This window comes from Anas acuta, chromosome 17 (genome assembly GCF_963932015.1).
Source record: "Anas acuta chromosome 17, bAnaAcu1.1, whole genome shotgun sequence".
Taxonomy (NCBI): domain Eukaryota; kingdom Metazoa; phylum Chordata; class Aves; order Anseriformes; family Anatidae; genus Anas; species Anas acuta.
The window spans coordinates 11,426,046-11,452,601 of record NC_088995.1 but is presented as its reverse complement, the minus strand read 5'-3'; the positions used below and the strand labels follow the sequence as shown (position 1 = coordinate 11,452,601).

Below are 26,556 nucleotides of genomic sequence, written 5' to 3'. Positions count from 1 at the left end.
AATTTTGAAGAAATGTCCTCTGAAATACCCAGTGCAAAAGTTGTGAGCATTCAATATCACCATGACCGTAGGAGGGTTTGCAAATGCTCAGTTCCTCTGAAAGGTGGGCCAGAGAGGTGAAGCGTGTCCATAAATTCAGGGACACCAACTTGCTTTATTGCTTTGCCCTTTTTTTTTTTTTTTTAATTTGGAAACTGCAATTCAATGTGTGTCCAGAGTCACAGCAAGTCTCTGATGAAACCAGACTTTTCACTTCCAAGAATCCCCATTCTTAGAGTTTTCTAAAGAACAAGAGTACTGGGTCTTTTACCATAATGGTGACTTCCTTCAGGAAAAGAAGCTCAGTTCCAAACGTGGAGGGATGTGGAAAAGCTGGTATAGAGAAGGTTCTGGTGTGTATTGTTCAGAAATGGCTGCAATGGAGAAGACACGTGCTGGATTTAGTGCCAGAGTGCTGCTACATGCTCTTACATTCCAGCTGCATTTTTTCTGTCCAACCCGACAGTGCATGAAGCAGCACAGCAGACTGGAGATAACTCAATTACAAAACATCATTTGACGAACTGTTAAAAACTCTCCTGAATGGAGCATCATCCTTGATTGCGATGGGGTTGAGATGATTATGTTACGAAATGGCATTTGATGCAGAACAAAGTGTTGCCACAGCAGTAAGTTCCAGCATCCAGCTCTAACAATAAGCCATCCCCAGATCCTTCCCGCAGAGGGCCAGGCTCTTTGTTTACAGTCAGAATGAGAATTGTGAGGCTGCAACCCCAGTTGGCTTCAGCAGGAGCTGCGGCACCTCGGCGCGGCTGAGTCATGCCTCCAGCATGCCCTGACCCCGCTCCCAAAAGGCGCTGTCGGAGCAGAGCTGCTCTTTGGACGGGGTCAGCAATTCTCAGCAGCCAGCCGGATGGGGATATGTCCCTGCGGGAGCAAGACGTAGGGAGGGAGAGTTGTGCTGAGCTCTGCCACACCGCAGCACCCACTGCAAACGCCTCGGGTGGTTTCTGCAAACACGTGCCCAGAGGTGGATCCTTCCTCCAACTCCACCATCGGGTGAGGGGTGCACAAGCCCAGGGTGATCCAGCTGTGGTGATGCTCTCAGGTTTTCTGAGAGTCATTAATACATGGACAGATCCTTTCAGAGCACCTGTGGCATCTGTAGGCTCTTACGAGTGTCCTCATCAATGCAGTGCTGGGAAATAAGCACGAGTTGCTGCGGTGCTCCCTCCAGGTGAGGAGGGCAGCTGTGGGAATGGGAGGCTGCAGCCCCCAGACATCAGCTGCACTCCCGGGAGATGTCTTTCCACTACAGCAAGAGCATTTAAAGGCTTTTTCTTTTTTCCCCCTGATTTTGGTTTGGAAATATCGAACAGTCCCACACTGCTACTTCTTTATTGACATTCTGGATTTATCAAGCTTGTGAAATTCAACTGGATGTGAAATGCTGCAATTAGGCTCCAGTAGTATGTGGGTTATTAATACAAAACCATCCCTGTTTTTAATCCTGTTCTTTCCTACTTCCTCACATCACAGTGGCCCTAACCTTTGAATATTTATCCTGTGCACTCGTGTGGCGGTCGGGTCCCGCTGTGCCGCGTGGGAGCCCCGCTTCCCCTCTGGAGCCAACCCTCTGCGGCCCTGGTCAGAGCAAAGCCCATCTGGCTAATTTGTGAGCATCACTAATGGGTCCCCAAGGGACCCCATCAGCAGCCTCATCCTGGCCGCGATGGCTGTGACACAAACCTCCAGGGGAGGTGGAGGCGGGTTCTGGGAAGAAGCTGGGGCGGAGTGGGGCAGCGGGAACAGGAAAGCACGGGCTGTCCCTGGGGGCCACGGGGATTAAAATCCCCACAGCCCCAGTTGTTCTGGCTCTCATGAACTCCGAACAAATGTCCCTGCATCGTCAGGGCAGAAATCCGCACAAATAAATCCGCGTGGCATGTTTTTCCTCTCCTATGTTTAATACCTACCCAGTTGATAAATAATTATTAAGCAATGATATAAGAGCTGCACTCTCAGAAAATTCAAGGAAAATGAATTCATCCAGCAAAAAACACCTTTGTGCAATAAAGACTGGAGAAAGTAAAATGAGATTGTGGGCTTTCTTTCCCCAGGCTTGGATATTGCTTTATCAATACAGTTCTGTCAATAAGCTGTGAACAAACGCAGGCCTTGTCAGATTTACTAACTAATCACAGAAAAGTGTTGGCAGGGCTTAAAGGATTGAGTGACCAGACATAGTAACTCATTTTAAGTGTTTCTGCTTGCTGCATTTTTTTTTCTTCTTTTCTTTCCTTTTCCACTCCCTACGTTTGCCCTCTTAAGCAGGTAGGGCAGTGAATATCTTTACCTGGCTCCTTCTGTCAGGCAGAAAGGAAAATGTGCAAATTCCACAGATTTGGGTTCCTTGCGTGTCTTCAGCGTAGTGCTTGGAGGCACAGCCACAGACATACGCAGATGCATAAATAACATCACTCATTTGGTGCACCCAGATCTTTACCAACAAATGCACACGTTATGCATGAGTAGTGTCTGCACGAGCACGCTGCGTGCTAGTTTTTAATTAAAGGTGCTCCACTGGAGTGATTTTCACCATCGGCTTCAGCAGAGCCGTTCAGTTGGTCACTTGGTAGCCGGTTTTCCTTTAACTGGAAAGATGAAACGGGAACATTGGAAATGCTTTTCTTTCTCTCCATAATTTCTGCCGTGAATTCCTCTGTTTTTGCTGTTGCTTCCCTGCTGGCAGTTGCCATCTGTAGCAGTTTTAGTTCTGCCAGAAGGACTGGCAAGCACCTCCCTCCAGTGCCCGCATCAGTGATGCCTGGGTGCCAACCCGGGTGCCTCCAAGCGTCCCCCAGCCGCACGCCGCGTCGCTCTGTGGACAAAGCTGTGCTGCTGGCAGCAGGGATATTCATCAGCCTGCCCCGGGAGCCCTCACGGAATGGGTGCTTTAAAGGCCAGAGCTGCTCTCAAGCCCAGAGGTTGGGCCGTGTTCTTCGTGCACCCACTCGCAGGCGCAGGGCATTGCACCGCAGTGCTGCTCACTTGCACGATGCCTACAGCTCGAGGGAGGTTCGGGCCTGAAGTTGCAGTGAGTGAAGTCAATAGCCCCTGCTAAGAAATCAAAGATCCTATAAGGAGGATCCTGCCTCTAAACGACTGGATTTTAGGTCCAAGGCATTAAACTGTGCAAGAGCAAGGCAAAGAAAGACAGAAAGCACACTTCAAATCCCACCTGGTTTTGAATAGCAAATTGAAGACAGCGTGCTGCTGTGAGAGGGGCAGATTCTCCAGTTTTTGATAAATGCAGGAAAAAAAAGCCTTTATTACCAATTGAAAATAATTCCATTCGTGTGAAGGTTGTGATGGTTATTAACCTGCTGTTTTGTTGGCATGACTTGAAAGCTGGAGCCGATATTCTTTGTTTAGAGGCAAACTTTAGAGTACTTGCTGCACTGGAACAGATATATGTCTGTACATCTCTATGCACAAGACAGATGTTTGTGTGTAGACTTTGCTCCGTTTAAAGCACCCATTCTGTATTCCTGATGCCAGAGACTCTGCATCATCTGGAAAGACGTCCAAACAAAGACACCTCGTAACTCAGCGCGGCGCTGGGAGGGTTCTGGCAGCTGGGAGATGCGCCGGGGTTATCGCAGCCACCATAAATATCTCAGGGGCCTGCGAGGAGCTTGGTGCGGTGGCTCGGCGTGCGCAGGGGCAGGCGGGAGCTGTCTCTGGTCGTATTTATGTGAGCTGGGGTAAGCAGGAGGGATGTCAAAGGCAGTAGCTTGCCCAGGCTTCCCACTCGGGTGGCACCAGCAGAGCGTCGCTGCTGCGGTGCTGCTCCTGCAGCGGCAGAGCCCAGGGCTGCCCTCGATTTCTCTGTGCCTCACCACATGCACATCTTCCTTGGCTGCTGCAATGACGGTGAAAATAAAGCAGCCCGTTACTGCCGAAGTTGAAAGAGCAATGTATGCAGAAGGGATCAGGGTCTCCAGAAAGGCAGGGCTGGGTTTTTGTGGCTGCGGGTGAATTTGGCTCAGGGCTGGGCAGTTGCGGGTCTCACAGGATTCATGTGCATCGGGCCTGGACGTGGTCCTCTGTGCTTGGCTTGGCCCCGTGCTGGTGCATGGCCTCCAAACGAGGCAGCGTGGCCGACCCCATCCCACCCCCAGCACTTTTCTTCCTTCCAGCACCCTGGAGCCTCGGCTCCAGCCCCGTCTCACGTTCAGGCCCCTCCAGCTTGTCCTCCCGGCGGCCCAGGAGGCCCTGAGGCCGGCTACCTGCCGGCACCTCCCGGGGCTCGAGGGGCTCGTGGGGCTCATGTTTCCCCTCGCTCCACGCCTCCTCCAAGGCGCAGCTGAGCGAGCGGCGTTCCCACAGACCTGCGCTTGTGCGAGGGCCGTTTCGGTGGCTTGGGCTCCAGTGAAAGCCTCAGAGCCTCTCTCTCCCCCAGCTGTCAAGGAAACTCGAGGAGGCATTCAAATGAGAGACACATGGATGTTTATAATTCACAGTTTTGCCATTGTTGTCACCAGAGATTTGTTCTTCCTGCTTGGTGAGGGGAAAAAAGGAAGGATAAAATTGGTACCATAACATGGCCAGACATAACTTGTTTGAAAGATGGGCCTCCAATTATTTACTTAAGGAAATAGTGGGAGATTTATTAATAACCTCTGGCGACTTAAATAGCTCTAGTGATTTCCATGTGTGACCTGAGGCCTCAGCCTTCCTGGCTGATTAGACACGAAACTCAGCTAAAGAGCTGACCTGCTTGGTTTCAAGTGCTCTGCTGGGTAACTCCCAGATGTGCGGCCGAGGAAAAACAACGTCTGTCAGAGCCATTACGGAGCGCTGCGCTACAACAGATTTAATCTTACCTCTGATTTCAGAGGAAGCGGTGCGGTAGGAGGGCTGAAGCCATAATGAACTCCTAGCACAAAAAACTATTCTCTCCCGTGCATCTGAGAGCGAGCGCAAGTCCTCATCTATCACTGCCTGCGCCAGCCAGTCTCCGCCGCTGTTTGTGGATATGTCGCTTGCAAGAAAAAGGGCTTTTTTTATTTTTAAATAAAATCCAGAATGCTGTACTTTTCTCTGGCCACTGCAGCATGCGTACCAGTGTTTCCTGGGGCTGGTATCCATATTGCCGCTGGATGGTTTTGCCAGATGTTGCCTATGTAAGATAGCTGGTGACCCCGAAATATCTCCTAGGCTTTACGTCACCGCAACAGGATCTGCTCCGTCTCTTTGTTTCTCTCTTAATAGAAGCTGCCACCGGTTCGAAACAAAACCTTAAAAGTCACCAAAGAACCCTCTTCCTGCCTTCCCATTGCCTCTCAATAAATGGGAGAAAAGTGTACTGCCAGGGGGTAACAAACAAAGTTTGGAAGCGGGGAGCGCGATCGCTGCCTGGACTTTTCTGGGGTCACCGCCCTGATTTCGGATACTTTTGAGCTCAGCGTGGGTAACTTGTCAGAGTTAGTCAGCGTGTTGCCGCCTGATGGGCATGAGAAGAAATGTTAATGCTGTCCTGTAAGGAATTTTCATGAGACTAAAAGACAAAAAGCAAATTAGGGAAAGACAACAGGAGCAGAAAGGGCTAGAGTTGCAGTGCATTAGCATAGCCTAGCTCTGATTGAAATTAAGGAGGTGTTTAGTTACCAAATGGCTTCTGGTGTCGGACCTGAAAACAACTAAGTCTGATGCTACAAATTGAATAAAACAACACTGAAAAATAATTTAGATCTACTTAAAGAACTTGATGCTTTGCTAGCATTCGTCTTGATGTCTGCATTCAAAATGGCACCAAAGCTGAGGTCCTGCTCATGCCTTCTTTTAATTTCTTAAAGCTTACCACTAATAGAAACTGAAAGAAACAAATGTTTGTGATGTCTGTAGGTGGTAGCTTTAAAAAGGAAAATAGAGGCTTGTGTACTTCAGTGTGATTTATAAAGAAACCTAGAGGCTGAGTGGGGAAGTCGGGGGCTTTGTTTGTTCTGTAAATCTTTGTGATTTTCTGCTAGACATCCAGCCGTGCGTTGTCCGGCAGGCTTTTAGGGACCTGAGGAATCCATGAAATCACACATCCACAAGGGATCGTCAGATGGAAAGCTTGAGAGGAGAAAATATTTCTATTTAAACTATTTTTAGTGTTTTGTCTGCTGTTGGTAGTGATAGTTTTATTAAGATTCAAGAGCTTACAGCACACATCTCCAAAGCTGATGACATAGGACCACGGACAAACCAGGCTGTCTGCTGCTGAAGCCTCTTATGTTAGAAGAAGGGGTAAAAATCTCGTTAGATATAAATACATACTGTTTTGAAAAGATTTTTGAAGTACAGATTTTGGTACAACTCAAGGTAATGAGAAAGGTACAAATGAACATTAAATCATTGAACTTAAAGTGTTCAAAACCCAGCATGGACATCTTTCTTTCTTTTTAAATCAGGTTAATATAGGTTTATCTCGATGTTGACTTAGATTTAGCTAGACTCACATCAAATTTGATTTGAAACAACCAATGCAAGTTTGCCCAGCATTAGAATACTTGGTTTTTTATTTAAATAAAAAAAAAATCCATTGGAAATTTGTGCCTAGGCAGGATGTTATGTTGAATTAGGCAGACTAATTAGAGGTCTCTGGCTAACAGTTAACCAAAAATTTTTGTTTGTGATGTTTTCCTTACGTCTTGTGACAAACTTACAGAGGTTAATTCCTAATCTGTGTCGTGCTCTATAATTGAGTTCAGGCTAAGGAACTCGATGCAGAACGTGTGCTATTTTGGGGCTCATAGAATAGGAAATTTAAGCTACATCTGAGTGCTTGTGATCTGGGACTTGGCTGTGTCTAGTAAGTAGATTTGCCCCACGTCATCAAATATCGTGGGTCTCAGAAAACGTTTTGTTTTCCAGGGGAAGGAGGAGGTATCGTTTTTTAAATGAGGTCTTTCTCTCTGCCTTACCACAGCCTTTGGGGGATGAGGGAATGCATTTAGATCACATTTTTAAGCTTCACAGTGCTAGAAATTTATCATTTTCTGTTTCATCGAACACAAAGATTCTCACAGAATTACCCTTAGAGATGGGCTTCAAGAAAAGCACCAACAATCATAAGACTTAAGAATTGCACTGTAAATAAGTCTGAGAAGGAGCTCTGGAGCTCAGAGTTATGTCCCTGTAAGTCTGCGCTCTACTGAGGCAAACTCCTCCCGCATAAAATGCTGTAATAATTCTACTTTTGCAAGACATTTGGACATGGTGTTGTTTAAATTACTTGAAGGAATATGAGTCAAGTAACTCTGCTGAATATGTTCAGCTGTTTCATCAAAATTTGATTGAAAGAACAAAACAATAGTAGTACAGCTGCATTATACCAATAGGAATAAACAATTTATTCTGTTATGTTTAATATTTTGTTTGGATCTCCTTAAATGGGGGTGGCAAGAAGTGTGAGATATTTTGTTTGTCATTGAAATGATTACTCTGGCTTGCTTCTCATTGACAATCATGGAAAACTTCGCAAGATGTGAAAAAAGCAGCACATTACCAAATTCCCTGCTTAGCAACAAATTTTAGAGCTTTGTTTGGATTCAAACGGTTCAGAGAGCATAGGAAGTACCTCTGGGGTCAGTCCGTCTAGCACAGAAATCCCTGCTCCAGCAGTGGGCAACAGGAGATGCTCAGGGAAGTCTGAGAGGCAGGACCGTGCGGGGCGAGCCGCTCCCCGCTCTTATCCTCCCGCGTCTGGCAATCGGCAGCTTAGGAACTTCCTGAGCCAGAGGTCGGATCCAGACCATTGTGTTTAATTGCCACTGGTGGATTTATCCCCCGTGAATTTGTCTAATCTTTTTTGAACTCATTTATATTTTTGGCCTCCGCAACATCCTGTGGTAGTGAATTCCACAATTTAATGACATGTCATGTGGAAAAACTGCTTCCTTGTGCTCGCTGTAAAAAGTTTACAGGTTTCATTCAGCAAAACTGATTTCAGTTCAAGCTAAGCATCGAAAAGAAGTAATTTTCTGAACTGAGGGCTTGACTCAAAGCTCGCTGAAGTCAGGAGGAAACTCTGCTTTTTTTTTTTTTGTCAGAATTAAAAGTGTTTTTAGTCTCCAGACTTGTTTTATGCTAGCAACATATTTTTCTGTCACTCAGGCAAATTATGTGAAAGAATTTGGTCATACCACTCAGAGGATGGATTTGTGGCTCTTGCAGATAATTCAGTTTGCTGTTATTGATGGTGTTAGTAGTAAAAACCCACTAATACTCAGCCTAGGAGCAGAGTGATAGCCCACATATGGCGCTACGTGAAGTCCCCGAGTTTCCTCAAAATTTCATTGATAACAAAAAGCATTTGTGCTGGAAGTAGCCTCGCGTTATTTGCAGCAGAGTCTGGCTTGCTTCGTACTGACCACCCCAGACAAGCACGTTGCATTCACTCACTCCCGTTCTTGGTGACTTCAAGAGTTTGGTCAACCAAGAATTGGCCCGAGAATAGCTTCAGGCCGGAGATGGAGCAGATCTGGAGGCTGCCAGAGAGAAAGGAGTGCACTTCTGTGTCCTCCATGTCGTCCTCGAGGAAAAGCAAGGCAGGGCAAGCACAAGGAACAACGAAAATAATGCAGCGACCTGGAGTCAAGGCAGGACCGCGGCCTGGTGGGAACGGCCCGAGGTTCCCTGAGATCTCTGCCGGTCCCGCAGGTGTGTTAACGCGGGCACCAAAAGCTAAGCACCAAAATCCATTCCTGAGTTTTCAGTTTGTCCTGATTTTCAGAGCTCCTTATCTCGTATTGACTTAGGTATCTAAAGACCCAATCCATCAAGTAGTTCAAGCATGTAGCTAATTTTAATCAAGTGCGTAATCCCACGTTAAGTTGGGCACACGTGGAAGTATCTTGCTGAATGAAAAACTGCGTATAAAGCCCAATTTAAGGCAAACCCCTGCTTGAGTATGTTCCCTTTGTTCTTCGTGAGAAAAAGGAGTATTTTAGTGAGGAGACATTTCCAGGGCAGCCAGCAGAGCTTGAGTGCAGAGGCAGAAAGTGGCAGGCGAGCGCTTCCCCTCCAAGCGCCGTCGGTGCCGCGCGGTGGCTGAGTCCCCGCCGAGCTCCTCCTCGTCTGCTGACCCTCGCCTCCCTGACATCCATTCCCCTCACCTAACAATGACAAATGGAGTTATAATATTGGTTGTTGAACCATAAGCTGTAGATAAATGTGCTTCTGAGAACCACCATTAAGTCCCTAAATGGATTATATATATTTGGTTTAGAAACCTAATATTTAATATTAGTGTACTCTCCAGCGGTTGGCTTTATTTCTCTTGATAATCTATTCCCACTCCATTTCCTTTTAGATTTCTAACCTCATTAAACCTTTCATATCACAGTTATTTTCTGTTCTAAACAAAATTAAAGACACACCATCCCCAGGTTTTAAGAGTCTAATTTTACTCCCGAACTGGAGAAAACACAGAGATAAACATTCTTTTCAGTGATGAATTTTAAAACCGCTTTACGAGTCAGCTGGAATTGCTAACCATATTGAGGATTGTAAAAGTCTGTGAAAGGCAGCATAATAAATGATGCTTGAAATGGCATTTGTTGTACAGGAGTTCAGATGCTTACATGGTATCTTTCCCTTCTTGGTTTTGTGTAAAATGCGAGAATGTATTTCACGTTGTACAGTACCTTAAGAATTTATAACGTTTCATTTCTGGTCTGATTGTCTGCAAAGAATCTCAGTTACCAGCAGGGGTTCCTTAAATTCACATGGCCAGGAGAAAGCGCTGTCTGTGTAATACTCTGCTCCCAGTGTGCACATTAAACTGGTTTTTCTTGATCGAGGACACATTTCTTCCTTATCATCAGGCACTTCGGCACATTGCTTGTTCTGATATATATAAGTATTGCACTCAGCCTTACTAGACATGTTAAAATTGTGTTTGACCATTCTTCTTGTTACACAATGCCATGGCCTCTACAGTGCCTGGTTTAAGGAAAAACGCAATATGTGTGGTGTTGAGAAGAAATTTGCAGGCTGGAAGAAGCTTGAAATCATACCCCACGTTTGCCCAGATCCATTTATCTTTCCCATGTTTTCCTGTAGGACCCATGTTATTTCTGCTAATTATCGAATATCTTTGTCATTAAATCAGGGCTGTATGCTTCGGATCCTGTCTGCTTCTCCTTCCCCTTCCTCCAGAGCCGTGAGGCTGCGTTACGGTGTCACATTGGCGGTGACACCACCATGGCATCTGATGGTGACCTCCCAAAGGCCAGGAGCACGGCTTGAGCACAGGGCTGGGCTGCAGGAGGCAGAACGGGCTGCTGCAGGGAGGAAACTCGGCAGCAACAGCACAGCACCCGTTTCGCAGGTGAAGGGAAATCTTTCTGTGAAGTAGCTAAATACAATCCCATCCCCTTTTTTTAACTGGGAATCTCTGGTAACAGACTAATGTATTTGGTGGCTGCAGCAGTAGTTTGCACAGCTTTTGTTACTTCCAATTTCAGGTCCAACACCTGCAGTTTGAGCAAGCTAGTGCTTTGCATCTTAAAAAAACTGAGGTTCCCTTCACCTTGCAGCAGGGGAGATGTGGTTATTTTCCATCCCTGTGCTGCAGGCTTGAGACAGGGGCAAGGAACCCAGGACACTTGGGCTGTACATCAATAGCCAGAATTACCACCAGCTGTTCCTGGCTCCCTGCTCATCTGTTAGTCCATAAGGTGAGAGCTAACATTTTAGGGATTTAAAATCAAGAGACAGGGGTCTCAGCAATTTGCCGAAGCTCTCACCATGCCACAGGAGCAGGCCCTGTGACAATAGGCATTTGTTTGACAAGGGAAAAATGATAGTGAAAATTGGCTGAGCAGTTTCTGATCACTGAAGTCCCTGCTGATAGCTTTGTGCTACTCTTGTTCAAATTCGCAGTCAGAAACAGCATGGTGCTAATCGCTGAGAAGTTCTGGGAGAAGGCTGGTCAGCAGGGTGCTTACATGAAGAGTGATGTGCTGAAATGATAGGGAAATAGGTCTTTATCCTGACCCTTTTCCTCTCCCTTCCAATTGTGTGGAGCACTTAACGATGACCAGAAGCTTTCCTGGCAAGCTGTGGCTAGCAGTTTCGCTAATTTACATTTCTTTCCAAGGGTTCAGCATCATTGTCTTTAATAGGATGCTCTTGTTAAGGACTTGGTTGTGGGTGTTTATGACGTCCCCACATTTATGTTCTCCTTCTGTTTTCTTTCACCATACACGAGGACAATGTCCTTGAGTGCACTGTGTTGCAAGAGGACGCGTTGTGAGGAGTCTATTTTAAGCCGGTTTCCATCAGGTTTATTACACCCTGTGAATTCATCACATTTCTGCTCACCTGTGTTAGCTGCGTGTGACAGCGTTACCATCCTCCTTGCAGAGGGCAGGAGCGGGTGGCGGAGCCGCTCTGTTTCAGGTTCTAATGGCTGCTTATTTCAGACAGTTTTATCTGCGCCCACCCATAGCAATCACCTCCATTACATCCATTCTGGCCTCCGCTACCGAACAAATCGATGCGCCCCTGACAGTCGGGGATTGCGCGAGTGCATGGGAATCCTGAGGAATCAATGGCACCCAGGTGCATCGGAGGGGATTAGTGGTTTTCCCCGGGGAGAAGCAGCTGGCGATATTGGCCCCTGACTCAGCAGCTTCCTTCCAATTTCCCATTTCAGAAATAGAGCAGCAGGCTCTAAATCTTCCGTGCCTGAGCGCAGAGTGGAGAGCCCAATGCAAAGTTACATTTCACTTGGTACTGACAGATGGAAAGCCGTAATAATGTCCCTTTCTGCCCGATGAGCGATGGGTTCCCTCGGCGCAGGACGGATCTGGAGCGCGGCTGCAGAGGCGCAGGCGGTGCCAGGAGCTGGCTGCTGGGGGAGAGCCGCTCTGCTCTGTGGACACCAGGCTTTTGGGGGGGGCTGGGGGCTGCTGCAGAGAGGGCGCCCACCACAGCGCCTGGGGGATGATGGGGTTCTTCGCTCTGAATTACAACAATTTAAAACAGGCATTGTTTAAAGCCCAGGTGGGATAGTTGCAACCGTTTCCATAGTGGGTTTGTCTCAGATTGTTTACAAATCCTTTGTACCCCAAAAATGCTGGGGACTGAAGCAGGCAATGGGAGTGAAAGCCTTTAAGGTAATAGGTCTAGGACAGATTTCGTGTTGTTAGGAGGTCAGGGTGAGCAAGCCTGCTGCTGCTCCATTGCACAGGTGAAGGAGACAAAGGGGTTTTAGATGCAGGGTTGGCACTTGCCACAAATATTAAATTTACTCATAGGAGTTTAGATGGCACAACCGAATAAATCATCAGGATGGAAGAGACACATCCTTATGACCATAAAGTAGTGATAATCCTATACTGTAATGTTAATGAGCCCGAGTTTCTCAGGCTTGCCATATGCAACCTCCCTGTTGGCTTTAGTAGACACCACCATATGTGTAGAGGTCCAGAATCAGGCATTTCTCCATTTCCCCCGATGGAAGAGACTCCTTTGTGCAGAGAAAATCTGCAAGTTTGCCTGTAGGTCAAAATAAAAAATAAAAAAAATCCATCAAAGGAGCAAGTTTCCTTCCCTTTGAGCTCACTGGTGCTCTCAGAAGCTCCTCTCATTTACGTCCAAGATGCCAAGCCAGCTCGCGGTGCTCCTGCCTCTCAATGTGCCGTAGACGCTCAGCATGCCTCGGACTGACGGCGCGAGTTGGGAGCAGATGTTGGCTCCGTGACAGGTCTGTGTCAGCAGCGTGTTTTGATAAGAACAGACTATTCCCAGCTGGTTTCTGAAGAGTTTTTCTCTTTTCCTCTTTCCTCCTCGTGCTTTGAGCCCCTCTCCATCATCCTCAGAGCACACGTTCTGAAAAGATGTGCCCAGCTCTTTTCTTGATGCTACTTAATTTGTTGCATCACTCGTGTTTCAAGGCTTTTTTAAAACATTGTCCTTCACAAGGTTGGGAATCCCCCAAATTCAACTTTTCCTTCACTAACTTTCTTCCACGGAAAGAAAGTTTTCTTCACTTTCTTCCACGGAAGAAAGGTCTGTGTTTCTTCCCATCTGGCAAGAGCGCGGAGAGATGCAGTCCCTGCTTAATGTAGCTCAGCCACCAGAAACCCAATAAAAAGCCAGATTTAACCCAGGTAGCTACATCCGCGCCAGGAGCTCTCGGTCAGCAGCCTGGGGCTGAGCTTTGGTGTCGCTCACCTGGCCGTGCTGCGGGAGATGGGCACAGCTGTGCCCAGGTAGCTTCTGTGGTGGGGATCGTGTCCAAAGGGGAAGGCGTTCTCTGCCGGGAGCCCAGCAGCGCTGCCAGCCACAGCCTGGCTGTCTGTCGGTGGCTTTACTGGCCTCCAAATTAAGGCAGAAGAGGAGGAAGCTTGTGATGTCTCTCTAGATTAAATGTGGGAACTGAAGTTCACCCACCTCTCTTATCTTCCATCAGATTCAGTGCTAGATTAGTGTTAGAAGACAGCTAAATGGCTTGGGAGAATTTTTTATTCCACCTCCGCCTTCATACATCTGCTTACCTGGTTAGTTGTGGTTGAAAAATCCTGCAATCCCTTCTTTTAAATATATATGACGTTTCTGCAGCCTTGCCAGCAGGGCAGGAGCTCTCTCTGGGCCCACATTCAGCGAGGATGCTTCAGAAACAAATCAACTGCGAGCCCCCAGCCAGCTTCCAGGCGAGTTATTGAAGCAGTGTGTGGCTGCGAACGGCTTACGTGACCTCTTCATACAAAAATCCAGCCATCTAGAAAACTGGGGAGAAAGCAGAACCTGTGGACTTGCAGACAAGCCGTGTCTGCCGTGTCCTCCTGGGGAGCTGGGAGCCTGCAGGAGCCGCCCTGGCACAAGTCTTAGCGCTCCTTCCTCACCAGGAGCTTGTTTGTTCGCCTGCTTTCTCCTCCGGCCCTGAGCTCCCTGCAGCAGTTTCCAGGCAAACAGCAGGTCTGGGGACCGTGCTGTAATGGGAAACCTCCGTTTCCCTTTTAACCAGGTCTTCAACCCTGCAAAACAATCAGCCCTTCCCTTCCCGTGGAGAGGCCGCGGTATCTAATCAGGTTTCACTCCTTTGTTGTATCTATTGATCCTCGGCACTGTAAGATGCAAATTGCCATGCCTGACAGGATTCAGGGTGTTTTATCATCAATGGAGAGTAATTATCCTTGGCTGCACCAATATTGGATTGTTAAGCCCCAGGATAATGCACAAGGTAAAGACATTTAGAAGGCAGTCCACCTTGGGGATTTGTGTAAATGTGATGGATAGAGTGAGAGGAGGATAGCTGAATTACAGCCCGCAGGGACCGGCAGCTGCATGGGGGGGGAGCCCTGGTAATCCTCGCAGCAGAGATAGCGCTGAGCTTGGTATTGAGACGCAAAGTGCATCCAAAGCTGCAAGTTTCCCTTTCTGTTTAATCCTTGTAATGTGTATATGCTGAAGAAGAAAACATATGCAAGATCTTGAATGGATTCTGTGCGTTTGCAAGACCAGCCAAGTGACTTCTTCTGTTCGTTTATTTATCTAGCCATAATTCGAGCTTTTCTTGTGAGCATATTTCAGAGGCACAAGGGTTTTGGGTGCTTATTTCTTTGTCTGTGGATTCCAATTCAATACTAAGAGCAGAATTATAAATTAATAAGTAGCAGCTACTTTTCTTTTTTGAACGTATCTGGTTAACCATTGCATATTCTGCTGGATAAAGCAGTTAAGCTGCCTTAGCTGTGGGGAAGAAACGTGTCAACAGAGCTGCCATGTCAGCTGCCTAATCCTCGACTGATAGCAGCAAACCTGAAAGTAGACTCACGGAAGAAAATCTCTTTTTCCAGAGCTATCCATATGAGCTGGGTCTTATACCTGTCACTTCCTTCTTTAAATCAGCCCGTTTCTGCAGTTGCAAAATAAACAAGACAGAGCTAGAAAAAGGAGTGTTGGTGCCTGAGAACTGCCGACATTAATGTTGAAGGTAGTTTCCAAAGACCATCAGGCTGCAGGTATGACACCGAACTTGCAAGCTGCAAGTTTCTATTAACATTTTGTAATGTTTTCAGTTGCAGTTCCCTTGTCAAGCATTTCCTTGTGTTTGACCAAGGCCATGGCTAAGATCAGCCAGCTTGCTTGGCATGCACAGCATGCTTTGCTCTGGCTGAAGCTGCTAAGGACACAGAGGAGTAAATGCCAACAACTGCAGTAAATAGGCTGGGCTTTACCAGCACTGTGCCAGACCCTGCAGCTACGTGCAGCTTCGTGTGGCAGCGGCGCCCTGTGCTGCCTCGGAGGTGTTCAGGGCCCTGTGCTCCACGGGCATTTTCCTGACAGCCTTCACGAGCACCCCGGGCTGCTTCATCTCACACGTTATTACCAAAGTGTGCAGCAAGCTCCATACCTCCAAACAAGCAGGAGAGGGTTTAGCTCCACAGTCAATTTTAACTGCAGTTTTGAAATAGGAGAAAATTGAGAAAGATTAAGAAAATTGTCTCACATACCCACGCTGTTTGTCATGTTTTAAAAAGGGAGTAAGGCTCGCAGAGCTTGGCACTGCCAAGTCCCAAACACACCGCGTGGGCAGGCGAGTCCGGTGGAAGCCATGTAAGGGGAGGAATCCGTGCCGTTCCCTTTCTTCTGCCTGTCAAAACAACCCCCGGCAGCCAGGAGGAGTGCCTGTCAAGGAAGAAAAGCGATCAGCAGGAGCTGCTGCTGGCTTTGGCTTCTGCCCCTGCCCTCAGCTGCGGGGGCAGCCCACAGCGTTAGGGTGCCCTCCAGGGCCGAACGAGGTGGCAGTCCTGTTGTCAGCACCCACCTCACCCCACGTTTTCCCCACGAGGATGCAGGTCCCAGAGTCCTGCCTGGGACAGGCGTGTGTTCCTCCACGTGAGCCCGTTGGACACGGGCAGCCTCGAGTGGAAGCATTCACCGATTTCACCGCGTGCCCGATGGGTTTCTGCCCGTGCTGCAAGGGAGCGATGGGGCTGCTCCGAGCTGCCAGATCCTTCGCTGATTTCAGGAAGTGTCCATGCACGTAGGACTTTGTCTTTGGGGCAATATTGCATGTTCCCTCCTCCCCATAGTCCCTCCTTTTTTCCGAGCAGCAGCTCAAACCCGTGCGCTTCTGCGGTGGAAATTTGCCGTGTCCCTCAGAGCTCCCCGGGCTGCAGAGGAGCAGGTTTCTGGCTGGGGCAGAGGCTTCCTCCGCCGTGCTGATCTGCTGCTCGGTGAGGACACAGAAGTAGGCCCACACTGAGGTTTCCAGAGATGATCCAAAGACAAAATTCCAAACACAACGATCCTGGAATTTGGGGAACTCAAACTCTAGACCCCCCAGGGTCTGAATATTCATCTGCAGGGCCTGAATCTTAATTAGAGCAAGGCAAAACCCGGGCGAGTGGGCAGTTTCAGCCCTTGGATGGGAGGAGGCTCCAGCCCAAAGCAGAGCTCACAGTGAGCCCTCTCGCGTCCCGTGGCGTTGAACCATAGCGCAAAGAGCACGCAACTCCGCCGCTGGTACGGACCTTCTGGTGCAGCACGCCAGTGGGGAATCACGAATACCGCGTGGCAGGCGTGTTAAAATAAAACCGTGCGTGCACGCATGGCTGTATTTGCTATATTCCACACGAAAGTAGTTATTTTTTTTTTATTGTGAAAATTGTTAGATTTGATGGCGGTATGTAATTAGTAGTTTGCCAGCAATAATTACAGGGCTGTGCTCCAGAATAAATGATGTAGCATTCCTGTGCATATAATATGGTATACCACAAAATAGGAGTTGGAAAATTGCAACATTGCTGGATCATCATATATCTGACATGTTGAAGGGGTTTTTTTTTGCTCTGATAGTTTATGAAAAATTGTAAGTATGGTGCACTGTGAACCGAAAGACTTTCTTTGTTAAATTAACCACAATTGCAACCACAAATTATGGCTTCACAAACTATAGATTTAAGACTGACTTTTCATAAATAGAGTTTCTTTGTGTTTTAACAAAACATACATAAAAGAATGGAGCTGTACAGTGATGCCAAAGTAGCACTTTGAAAATCATCAGCCCATTCAAGCCTTTGGAATACAATCATAATATTTGTTTAAAGTTTAATATCCAGAACGGGAATTTACAGAAAACCCATGAGCTTAAGACAGTTCTGATAAAATTTCAGAGTGCCTTAATGAAATAACATCAAGACAGTGACCTTAAAAAGACAGGTTTGTATACATTTGAAACATCTGTTGTCATTTCAATAAATACATTAGTCACTAAATGACTAGTAGCCAAGGTTCTGCAAAATGAAACGTGACAGAAGTATCCTTACATGGATTTTTTTTATACCTATGTAACGTGTCCATACTTGCGAAGGACCCAAATCTTTCAGAGTAGGAATTATGCTAGTTACTACCAAAGGTAAATTTGCCCAAAAAGAGTTTTCTCCAATACTGGATGATTGCCACAGACTTCTCCAAGTTTTAAAATATCCTACAGATTATTGGCATGCTCATTTCAATTTTGAAAGGCATACTTTTGGCAGCAGTAAACTAAGGAGGGCCATGTGTTAACATCCTGGTTTAGCAATATGTATTCCCACATGCTAAGCTCTCGTACAAATGCAGTTTTTATTGCTGTTGACTTCAAACAAAGATGCTTTGACATCTAAAGTTGTATATGTTACAGATGCGATGCCTAACCATACTCATGCTGTATATTTTAGGATGAGCTGGCTGTGGTCCCAATTATACAGTCAAGTATAAACACTCCTAGGATACAGGCCCCCATACGGAGAGTCACTTAGCTTTGTTGTGCTGTGTAGTACTGCACTGTAACATCTTGCGTGGCTGATATTTTGTACTCCGGCTCATTTGCACGTTGTTGCTTAACATAATATATAAATAACATATAGGAGCAGGCAGCATCGCTCGTCTCCTGACTTTGAACATGGAACAAGGATCTGCCATGCGTGGCTTTGTCGCTCCTGATCCCCAGCCTGAGTCTCCCGTCCGGGTTAGCAGACTCTTCACTTCTCTCGTGATACTTTCTCATCATAAGCTAACAGAGAGGAGGATAATGACTTAGCTAGGAAGCATTTCTTAAAAAAAAAGTGTACTTATTGGCCAAAGTCTTTTGTGCAGTGGGCGGTGCTTGGCTGTTCAGTTTCATAGCAATCAGTTCATTTTCTGGGAAAAACATTTGAAAGTTGTGTGAATCTCTCTTCTTCTGCCACCATCCTCAGAAGGAAACCATCATTCTGTTGGATTTCTGCATCCATCCTCACTGGAAAACAGCGCCAGTAAGGGCCAGCTGGGGCTATTTTCTTCTGCCTTCATACGAGCTCCAGGTTTTGTCCTGGCAGCTCCAGCAGCTGGTGCTTGGGCTGGCAGGCAGTAGTGCACCCCCTCCCACACGGATCCATTCACTGCCTGTTTGGCTTACACCTCACCATCAGCAGAAAACCAAAAATGGACCAAAAGCCTCACCATGCCTCTCATTTCATCCAGGAGCAGCTGCCCCTCGCCTCCCAGCAGCATCCTCCTCATGCCTGTTTGCAGGCTGCTTGCATGCAGGGCACCGGTTCGTGGGGACCTGGGGACCCCCACGCTGGTGACCACAGCTGGCAGGAGAGCAGGACGCAGATCTTGCCCTATGGCATGTAAGCATCGGGCTGATACATCCATGGACAGGTCTCCTCGTGCTCACGCCCTTCAGAGATAACCAGGTTTTGCTCCTGTAGCTGCTGGTGTGTGCAGGAGTTCTTGTAATAATAATAATTAGGTGTAAATATTTTGCATCTAATTTCGAAAGGTTACTTCAAAGAAGCGTTTCTTCACATCGCTGCGGATCTTTTCTTCTGTTGAAATACACATTCATGAGTGAAGTGCTGCAATTACAAGGATGTTTAGAGAATCACAAAGGTATTTATTCTTGTCCTGGCTAGTTTATAGTAGCAAAATTGCAAGTGGAAAGGCTAAGAAAATGTATTCTAAAAACAAATGTGTAATTGTTTTGTTGAGAGTTAGAGTCAACAGTGTTTATTCATGAGGCTTTGCTGCCCCAGGCGAGAGCAATCAGACTGGAGGTACCACCTCCTGTATCCTTGTTCTCTTTAATTGGAGCCATAGCCTTGGATGCCCCGAGGCGAAGGGCCGGCTCTAACTGTATTCTGTTCGCTTTATGAACATTTGAAAGCACAGTGGAAAAAAACATTCTTTTGTTTAGACAGTTTCAGGCTTTCCCTCCCTTTTCTGCTTAGCGAGTGAAAATTATATGTCAAAATTAAGCTCTCGAGCTGCTATAGATTTGGCGAGTACCGCAATACCCCGGCGGCCACATCGTTGCGCAGCATGCGTCCATTTTCAGGCCCGGGAGAGGAGCTGGGGGCAGCCGGGGAGCAGAGGGATGCCGAGCTGATGCCGAACTGATGCCGAGCTGATGCCGAGCTGCAGCCGAGCTCCTGCTCCTCGCACCGGGGCCGTCGGCAGTGGCAGCAGCAGCTCCAGGTGCCTCGCAGGCAGGCTGCTGCGCCGCACTCCCCCGCCGCGCTCCTTCTCCCAGCGTGCGCATTCTTTTAAAGCAAATCCGAGCATATTTTAACAGTTTCACTGCAAATTCCCGTGCTGCTTCCCTTCTATTTTTAGGCCCTGGCGAGGGTACCTAGCGCATTTACCAGCCTAGAGACAGATTCAATAAAAGATTCAATAAAACTTCTCTCCAGCTTCCTCCCAGCAGAAGCCCAGGTGGGGGCACGCAGAGCAGGAGGCGGCTGGCGTCTCGTTCTGAATCTAGCCCTGAGTTTATCCTAGCTCTTCCTGAGTGTTTTTCTCCTCTCTCCCCTGTAAAACTCTGATTTCCCCATGACATCTTTATGCAACACCACGGCTAAGTGCTTTCTCCTTCCATTGTCAGGGCTGCTAGCCACGAAATGCTTCAAGCTTTTAGCTCGGAAAGGAGAAGTGTGGCCTGGCGCTGGGAGGGGGAAGAGCCCTCCGTGCAATCGCACGCGCTGGCTGTGCCCGCTCCAGTCGTGTCTCAGGGGAGGGTTTCCACGTGGGGCAGATGCCGCTCGCACAGCCGGTGGCTGTGACGCTGCAGCCCGGAGTCAGAGCCGAGGGAAGCCGCCAGCCCCAGCGAGCACCTGGAAGAGATCAGGCAGGCTCGGCCTGCACTCCCTTGTCTGCTCCGGTCCGGCTGCACGCAAGGTGTTTGTGGTCAGCGCCTCCGCATGAGGAGAAAACAAAAGTGCTCCCCATCCGGGCTTCGTTTTCACGTCGCGCCACTGGGACGCCTGGCCCTGCTCTGGGAGGAGGGTTTAAGCGTGCACCGCCGGCGTGCGTCGCCTTGGTTTGTACGTCCCCAGTTTCTCAGCTGTCTTCCAGAGCTGAGAAATTCACCACGTAAACCTCCGGGATGGCACCCTGCGTGCACCCCGTGGCCATCAGCCCCGGCCTCTTTGCAGGGCTGCCACTGATGCAGCTTTGCATTTCTTCCGGCCGCTTCAAGGCACCTCTGGTTTACCAGGTTCCCTTTCCTGGGCTCTCATGCAGTTGTATCTCCCCGGCAGCAAATACCAAGGCTTCAAAAGGCATCTGTTTATTCACTTATTTCATGTGGCTGGCGAGGTTGAAGAGCTATCCCTGGATGATATTGATTCGAGCGAGGAGTATGTCATAGCTCTGGAGACTTTATCTAAATAATCACATGCTTACACACGTGCTTTTCAGAGTGCCGTTTTCAGATTGGAGTTATTAGATTTCAACTTCTGGTCTTCTTAGGAAAACACCTCCCCTTGAACCGGGGCTCACTGCCCCTTATCCAGGGCTGCGCGGCCGATTCCCAGCGGGCCGGGGGGTGCTGCACGCAGGGACAGCGGGGTGCGGGGCTTTCCCACCAGGAGTATTTGTTTAAATGCAGCAAGTCCTTTCTCCAGCGTCGTCTTCGCAAAATGCGGAGGGGTGAGCCTTTTGATGTTTGTATTTACAGTGTTTTCACATCTGGATGTCATTTGTGACACAGCCTCTCCTCCTTTTTCTATCCCCGTGTCTTCCTGTAAAACCCGTTCTGAACATAGGAGCTCATGTGGCTTTAATGTGCAGTAGTCGGGCAATGTATTTAGCAGGCCTGTAGCAGGCCAATAAAGAGGTACCTTGGGTCACGCTGTGCACTCTTGTAAATTTATCCCGAATTAACCCTGACTGGCATCCAGCTCCCCCGCTGCACATACAGATGTGCGCTCCCCGCAGCCGGTTCACGAGAAGCGGTGCCGTAAATCCACAAACCCCGGTGACCCGGGGTCTGTGCCGAGGGCCTGGGGACGCCCGTGCTGCAGGGCCCGGTGAGCCGTGGTGGTGGCTGGCTGCTTCCCTGCAGGGAGCCCAGCGCCGTGGTGCCGTGGAGAGGCAGCCCCGTCCCCGCACAGAAATCCTCGTGGTGTTGCAAGAGGTGGTGTTCTTCCAGGAGATCCGGCCTCCGGTGCAAATCCTGCGTGGGGCTCTCCGGCCGTGAAAGCGGTTTGAACATCCCCGTCCAACAGGTTTCTTTGGGTTTCTTTGCGTTAATGCGGCTCCCTCCTTTAAAATGCAAACGTGGGCATGGCAGAGCAGGCTCCCTCGCCGCCTTTACGTGCGGAGGAGCGCAGGGGAAGGCGATCAGTCAGAGCAGAGCAGCCGGCGCGTCGCTGCAGCCCTGCAGTCAGCCAGGATGCAGAAGGAAAAACACACCCATCAATTTCTAAATGTCAGCAGAGATCCCCTGGAAATTATTTATTGCGTCTGCTGTCGTATTTAATGATTTAACAATATACTAATAATCATAATATATTAACTTGGTGTAGTGATATACCAATCAATATAAAATAATGAACACGTCGAATGGGTTTAATAGTATACAGATGTTTACTGCCTTTCTCCCGGAAGATTTTCAGATAATTTCTCAAGGCCAGATGAAACCCGCGCTCGGTCGCTGCCTTTCCCCTCCCTACCTGCGAGGCAGCTGCAGCACGGGGGCCCTGCAGGCTGCAGGGTGGCGGAGCGGTGCTGAGCAGTGCGGGGCAGGGCAGGGCAGTGGCTCCAGCGCATCGCGGGCTCATGGGGGGCCGTGAGCGGCTGCGCGGGGGCTGCCCCCGTGCCCATGAATCACGTTTACTGCAGCAGGGACTAACCAGGCGTGTCAGGCAGCCGGCACTGCCGGCCCCCGTGGCCATTGATTAACCATTTATTAAAGCCCCCATGAATCACTCCGCCGGTAATTATACTTTAAATGTACCTACTAACAACTGTTTTGCACCGCGGAGGTTAATCAGGATGAAGCGTTTCCTCCGCTTGCCTCTTCTCCCACCGCCGCCGGCCAAATCCCCCCGGGTGCAGCTCGGGGACACACAGCGCTGTGCCCTGAGAAACAAGGAGGGATCCAGCCTCGCACAGCAGCTGGGTGGGGAGGGAAGCACACGGGCACACATGGATCGTGCATGTGTGCGTGCAGATGGCATGAGCGCACACCCAGTGCACACTCAGGCCGTGTGCATGCACACACCCGCATGCAGAGAGCACACACACAGTGTGCCACGGGATGCACCCACGGATGCCCAGAACTGGTGGTGTGCGTGCACACACACAGACCATACACACACACACAGACCATGCACACACACACAGACCATGCACACACGTGTACAGACCACACACATAAGCAGACAATGCACAGACATGCACAGACCATGCACACACACGTGCAAACCATGCGTGCATATGTGCAGCCCATGTGCAGCCCATGCATGCACATGCGTGCAGACCATGCACACACACAGTCTGTGCGTAAACACACAGACCGTGCACAACCATGCACAAGCGCACAGACCATGCACACACACACACACAGACCATGCACAAGCATAGACCATGTACACACACACACACACAGACTGTGCACACACATGCAGTCCATGCACAAGTGCACAGACCATGCACATACACACAGCCCACACACATGCAGACCATGCACATGCACATACCATGCACACACACACACACACATGCAGACCATGCACACACACACACACACACACACACACGTGCACGCGCACACCTGCGCGCACCCTCCCGCGGCGCGCGCGCACTCCCCAGGCGGGGCGGGGCGGGCGGGCACGCGCAAGCGGAGCCTGTCCTGTCCTGTCCTGTCCTGTCCTGTCCTGTCCTGTCCTCCCCTCTCCTCTCCCGGCCGCTCCGCTCGGTGCCGCTCCGCTCCGCTCCGTGCCGCTCGGTGCCGCTCGGCGCCTCGGCGCTGGATTGGCGGGGCCTGGCGTTGGGCAGGGCCGGGCCGGGCGGGGCGGGGCGGGGCGGGGCGGGCGGAGCAGCGTCCGCCGAGGAGCGGCCGAGGAGCGGCAGCGGCGGCGCCGCGCGGAGCCGAGCGGGGGCCGGTGCGGGGCGGGCTCGGGCTCGGGGCGGCGCTGCCCGGCCGGGAGCTGGTGGCGGCCGCCGGGCCCTGAGCCGCGGGGAGCGCCGCTGCGAGACCCCATGGGGCCGGGGCTGGCCGCGGGGCCGCTCGTGTGGGGTGCGCGGGCTCCTCTCACGCCTCGTCGGACGCCGGCCGGAGCCGCCCGGGTCGCTGCTGTGCTGCTGGTGCCGCGTGCTGGGCCGGGCTGTTAGCCCTTTTTTTATTTTTTCGGGGTGATTTTGGGGGTTTTTGGTGTTTTTTTTTTGTCGTCGTTTCTTCTGCTCGTTCCCCGCCGCGCCCGCGGGTGATGGCCCCGTAGCGGCGTCTGCCCGGGGAGGCTCCGGGGCGAAGGAGCCGCAAACTTTGAGCCGCGAGTAAAAAAGGAAAAAACAAAGGAAAGGAAAGGACAAAAAGGAAAAGGAGGAGAAAAAAAAAAAAAGAAAGGAGGAAAAAAAAAAGAAGAAGAAAAGGAAAAAAAAAAAAAAAACAAAAAGAGGGGAAAAAAGGAAAAGAGAAGAAAAAAAAATCCCCGGAGCGGAGCTGCCCGCGGCCCGCAGCGAACAAAAGCCCCCGGAGGATTGCGGCGGAGGAGCCGGGCGGGACCCCCGGGGCAGCTCCGGGCCGGGCCCCGCCTCGTGCCGCTGCCGCCGGGGGGGCCCCGGGGCTCGGCATGGTGCGGGCGGCGCGGTGAGTACCGGGGGGGGGGACACGGGGGGGGGGGGGGGGGGGGGGCTCGGTGCCCCCGGCTCGGCCCCGCGGTTCGGTGCCGGCGCTGTGCTGCGGGCGGGGGGGGGCGTGCGGTTTGTGTCCGTCTGTCTGTCTGTGTGTGTGTGTCTGGGGGGTGCAGCCCCCCCTCCCCTTCCCTTCCCTTTTTGTCTCTTTCGGGGCCGCGGTTTGATTTTTCCGGCCGCCGCTGCCTTATTTCGAGGGCCCCTCCTCGGGTTTAGAGAGGGGAAAATAAAACAAAAAAAAAAAAAAGCAGAAGCGGTAACAGCGAGGAGCCGCCGGGATGCGGGCAGCTCTGCCCCCCCCCCCCCCCCCCCCTTTCCACGCATTCCTCCGCTGCAGCCGCATCCCTCCGGGCAAAGCCCCCCGGGGGGGTCCCGGTGCTGCGGGGTGGGAGCCCCGGGAGCCCCCTGTCCCAGCCCCCCCCCCCGGGCACAAAGGGGCCGAGTTGTGGAGCGGGGCTGGGGGCAGCCCCCCCACACCTCCTGCACCTCTACACCGCCTGCTTGGCCCCAAAGGGGGGATTTAATCCCGTTAAGAAATTAAAGCTTGTGGGTTTAGGAGTGACAAATTTCGGGGGGGGGGGGCGCTGAAGTCGGGTTTCCAGGTCAGTGGTTAACTGAGGCTGGCTCCGGAGAAGGGCTCCGAAATAAGGCGAGGGCAGAGGGAAGGGAAGCGGGAGCGCTGGAAATGGCCAAGGCTTGTTCATCTCGATGGAATTTAAAATGTTTTTTAGGCTTGCAAAATCTTCTTGAAGTTGCGCATTTATCTCACGAGGCTGCTCGCTAGCTAATCTCCTCAATGCGTGTCCTGATTTTTTGGTAACATTACAGTATCTGAGGTCCTTTTAACCTAATTTTGTAACGAAGATAATTTCTTGTTATGTAAGTTACTGTTCGGAACGATTGCTTTGGGTCTCGGAGGCTGTCCTTACCCGGTCTCCCCTGTGCAGTGGAAGCTGGGATTATTTACTTCGTTATCAATTCTGGGAAGAAACTCTGCCTCAACTGGAAAGGGCTGCTGAGGAATTACAGGAAAATAGTCTTCCCATTCTTATGTCTAGGGGAGTTAAATCTCCGGTCATCCCCGATCAGAATTGACTTCAGAGGTTTATGTTTATGCATAAATCGGATTTTCCCCACATGCGGACTTACAAGGACGAGCCGCTTGATTTGTACGCGCGGCATTAACTTCCTCCAAGCGGGAGACTTGTGGTGCTCTCCAAGAATTCTCCCCCGGTGACAGCAGCCTCCCTCCTGCCCGGCCCTGCAGCCCAGAGGTGCCGGCTCGGACTGCCCGACTTCCCTTCCAGCGGAGATGAACGGCACGGAACAAAGACGGCAGTGTGCTGCTCGGCTCCATCCAGCTTTTCCACCAGCAGAGCGTGATTTATTTTTTTTTATTTCATTCTGTTTGGCAGGTGGGCTATTCTGAGTGAAACCTTAAGCCTTGTTTATCAGAGAGGGTCAGCCTGTGCTCATAAACAAACAGTAGGCTGGCGAACGAGCGAAATATATCCGCGTGTTATTCTATCGGGACGTGCAGTCATCTGTTGGAACCCATGGCCTGCGCTGGCCAAATCGAACGGCAGCGTCAAAAGCAGCTCTGGTATTTTTAAGTTAAAATAGGGATCGGAGTGTGCTTTGAATTCCGTTGATAAACTGCAAGCATTTAGCAGTTAGTATTTATTCTGCAGGAACACCGAGATGTGAAGTGTTAACTTCCCGGAGAGGGTCCAAACCCTAGCCTTTGCTGGTGTTGCTTTTTAAACTGAGAGCTGCTGAGGTATTTAATGGTGCGGATGTTGACAAAAGTGCCCATGGAAAGGGCTGCATTCTTCAGTGAGCTGCTCCGTGCTGTGTGGTACTTTCTGGAGAGCACAGATGTAGATGTCATTTTCCGCCTTAAATCCTTTTTTTTTCCTTCTGTGACTCCCAGCATCCTTGTGTCGAGTGACCCATAATAACTAGGGGTTGTGGTGCGTGGTTATATTTGAATGTGAAGCACTCTTTTTTGAAGCAATTACAGAAGATTCAGTGAAGTAAAATTATTTGTGTCATCAGAATAAGAAATGCAGGCTGCTTAATTTTAATGACTTTATGAATTTACAAGATCTGAAGTCAGGCAGGTAGGTGAACGCGTTGCTCCTCACTTAATAGCACGTTTGAGCAGAGGTTGGTGTTCTGCATCAGAAATGGAAATTTTAGGGTTTCTTGCAGTCTTTCATCCTTCTGAATAAAGATGGGAATAGTGAACCAGGTAAAGAAACATATGGTTTTACCAGAAATGATTTCCTAGACTGATCAATTACTAGGAGATGTAATGAGAAACGCGCTCCTTAGGGAGAGGCAGGAGGAATTGCCATTACATAATATCCCTCGGGAGAATTC

At 49.7% G+C, this 26,556-nt stretch overlaps 1 protein-coding gene and 1 long non-coding RNA gene across 25 annotated transcripts in view; one reads left to right on the top strand and one right to left on the bottom strand.

The window, feature by feature from the left end:
- The window catches only part of FBRSL1 (fibrosin like 1), a 513,602-nt gene that overhangs the window by 386,721 nt on the left and 100,325 nt on the right, over window positions 1–26,556 (top strand). The window lies entirely within an intron of this gene.
- Window positions 5,998–23,515, bottom strand: LOC137841293 (uncharacterized). The gene is made up of 3 exons (XR_011088542.1): window positions 23,093–23,515; window positions 21,990–22,398; window positions 5,998–21,694 (listed from the first exon to the last, which is right to left on the bottom strand). It is a non-coding gene; the product is annotated as an uncharacterized lncRNA (long non-coding RNA).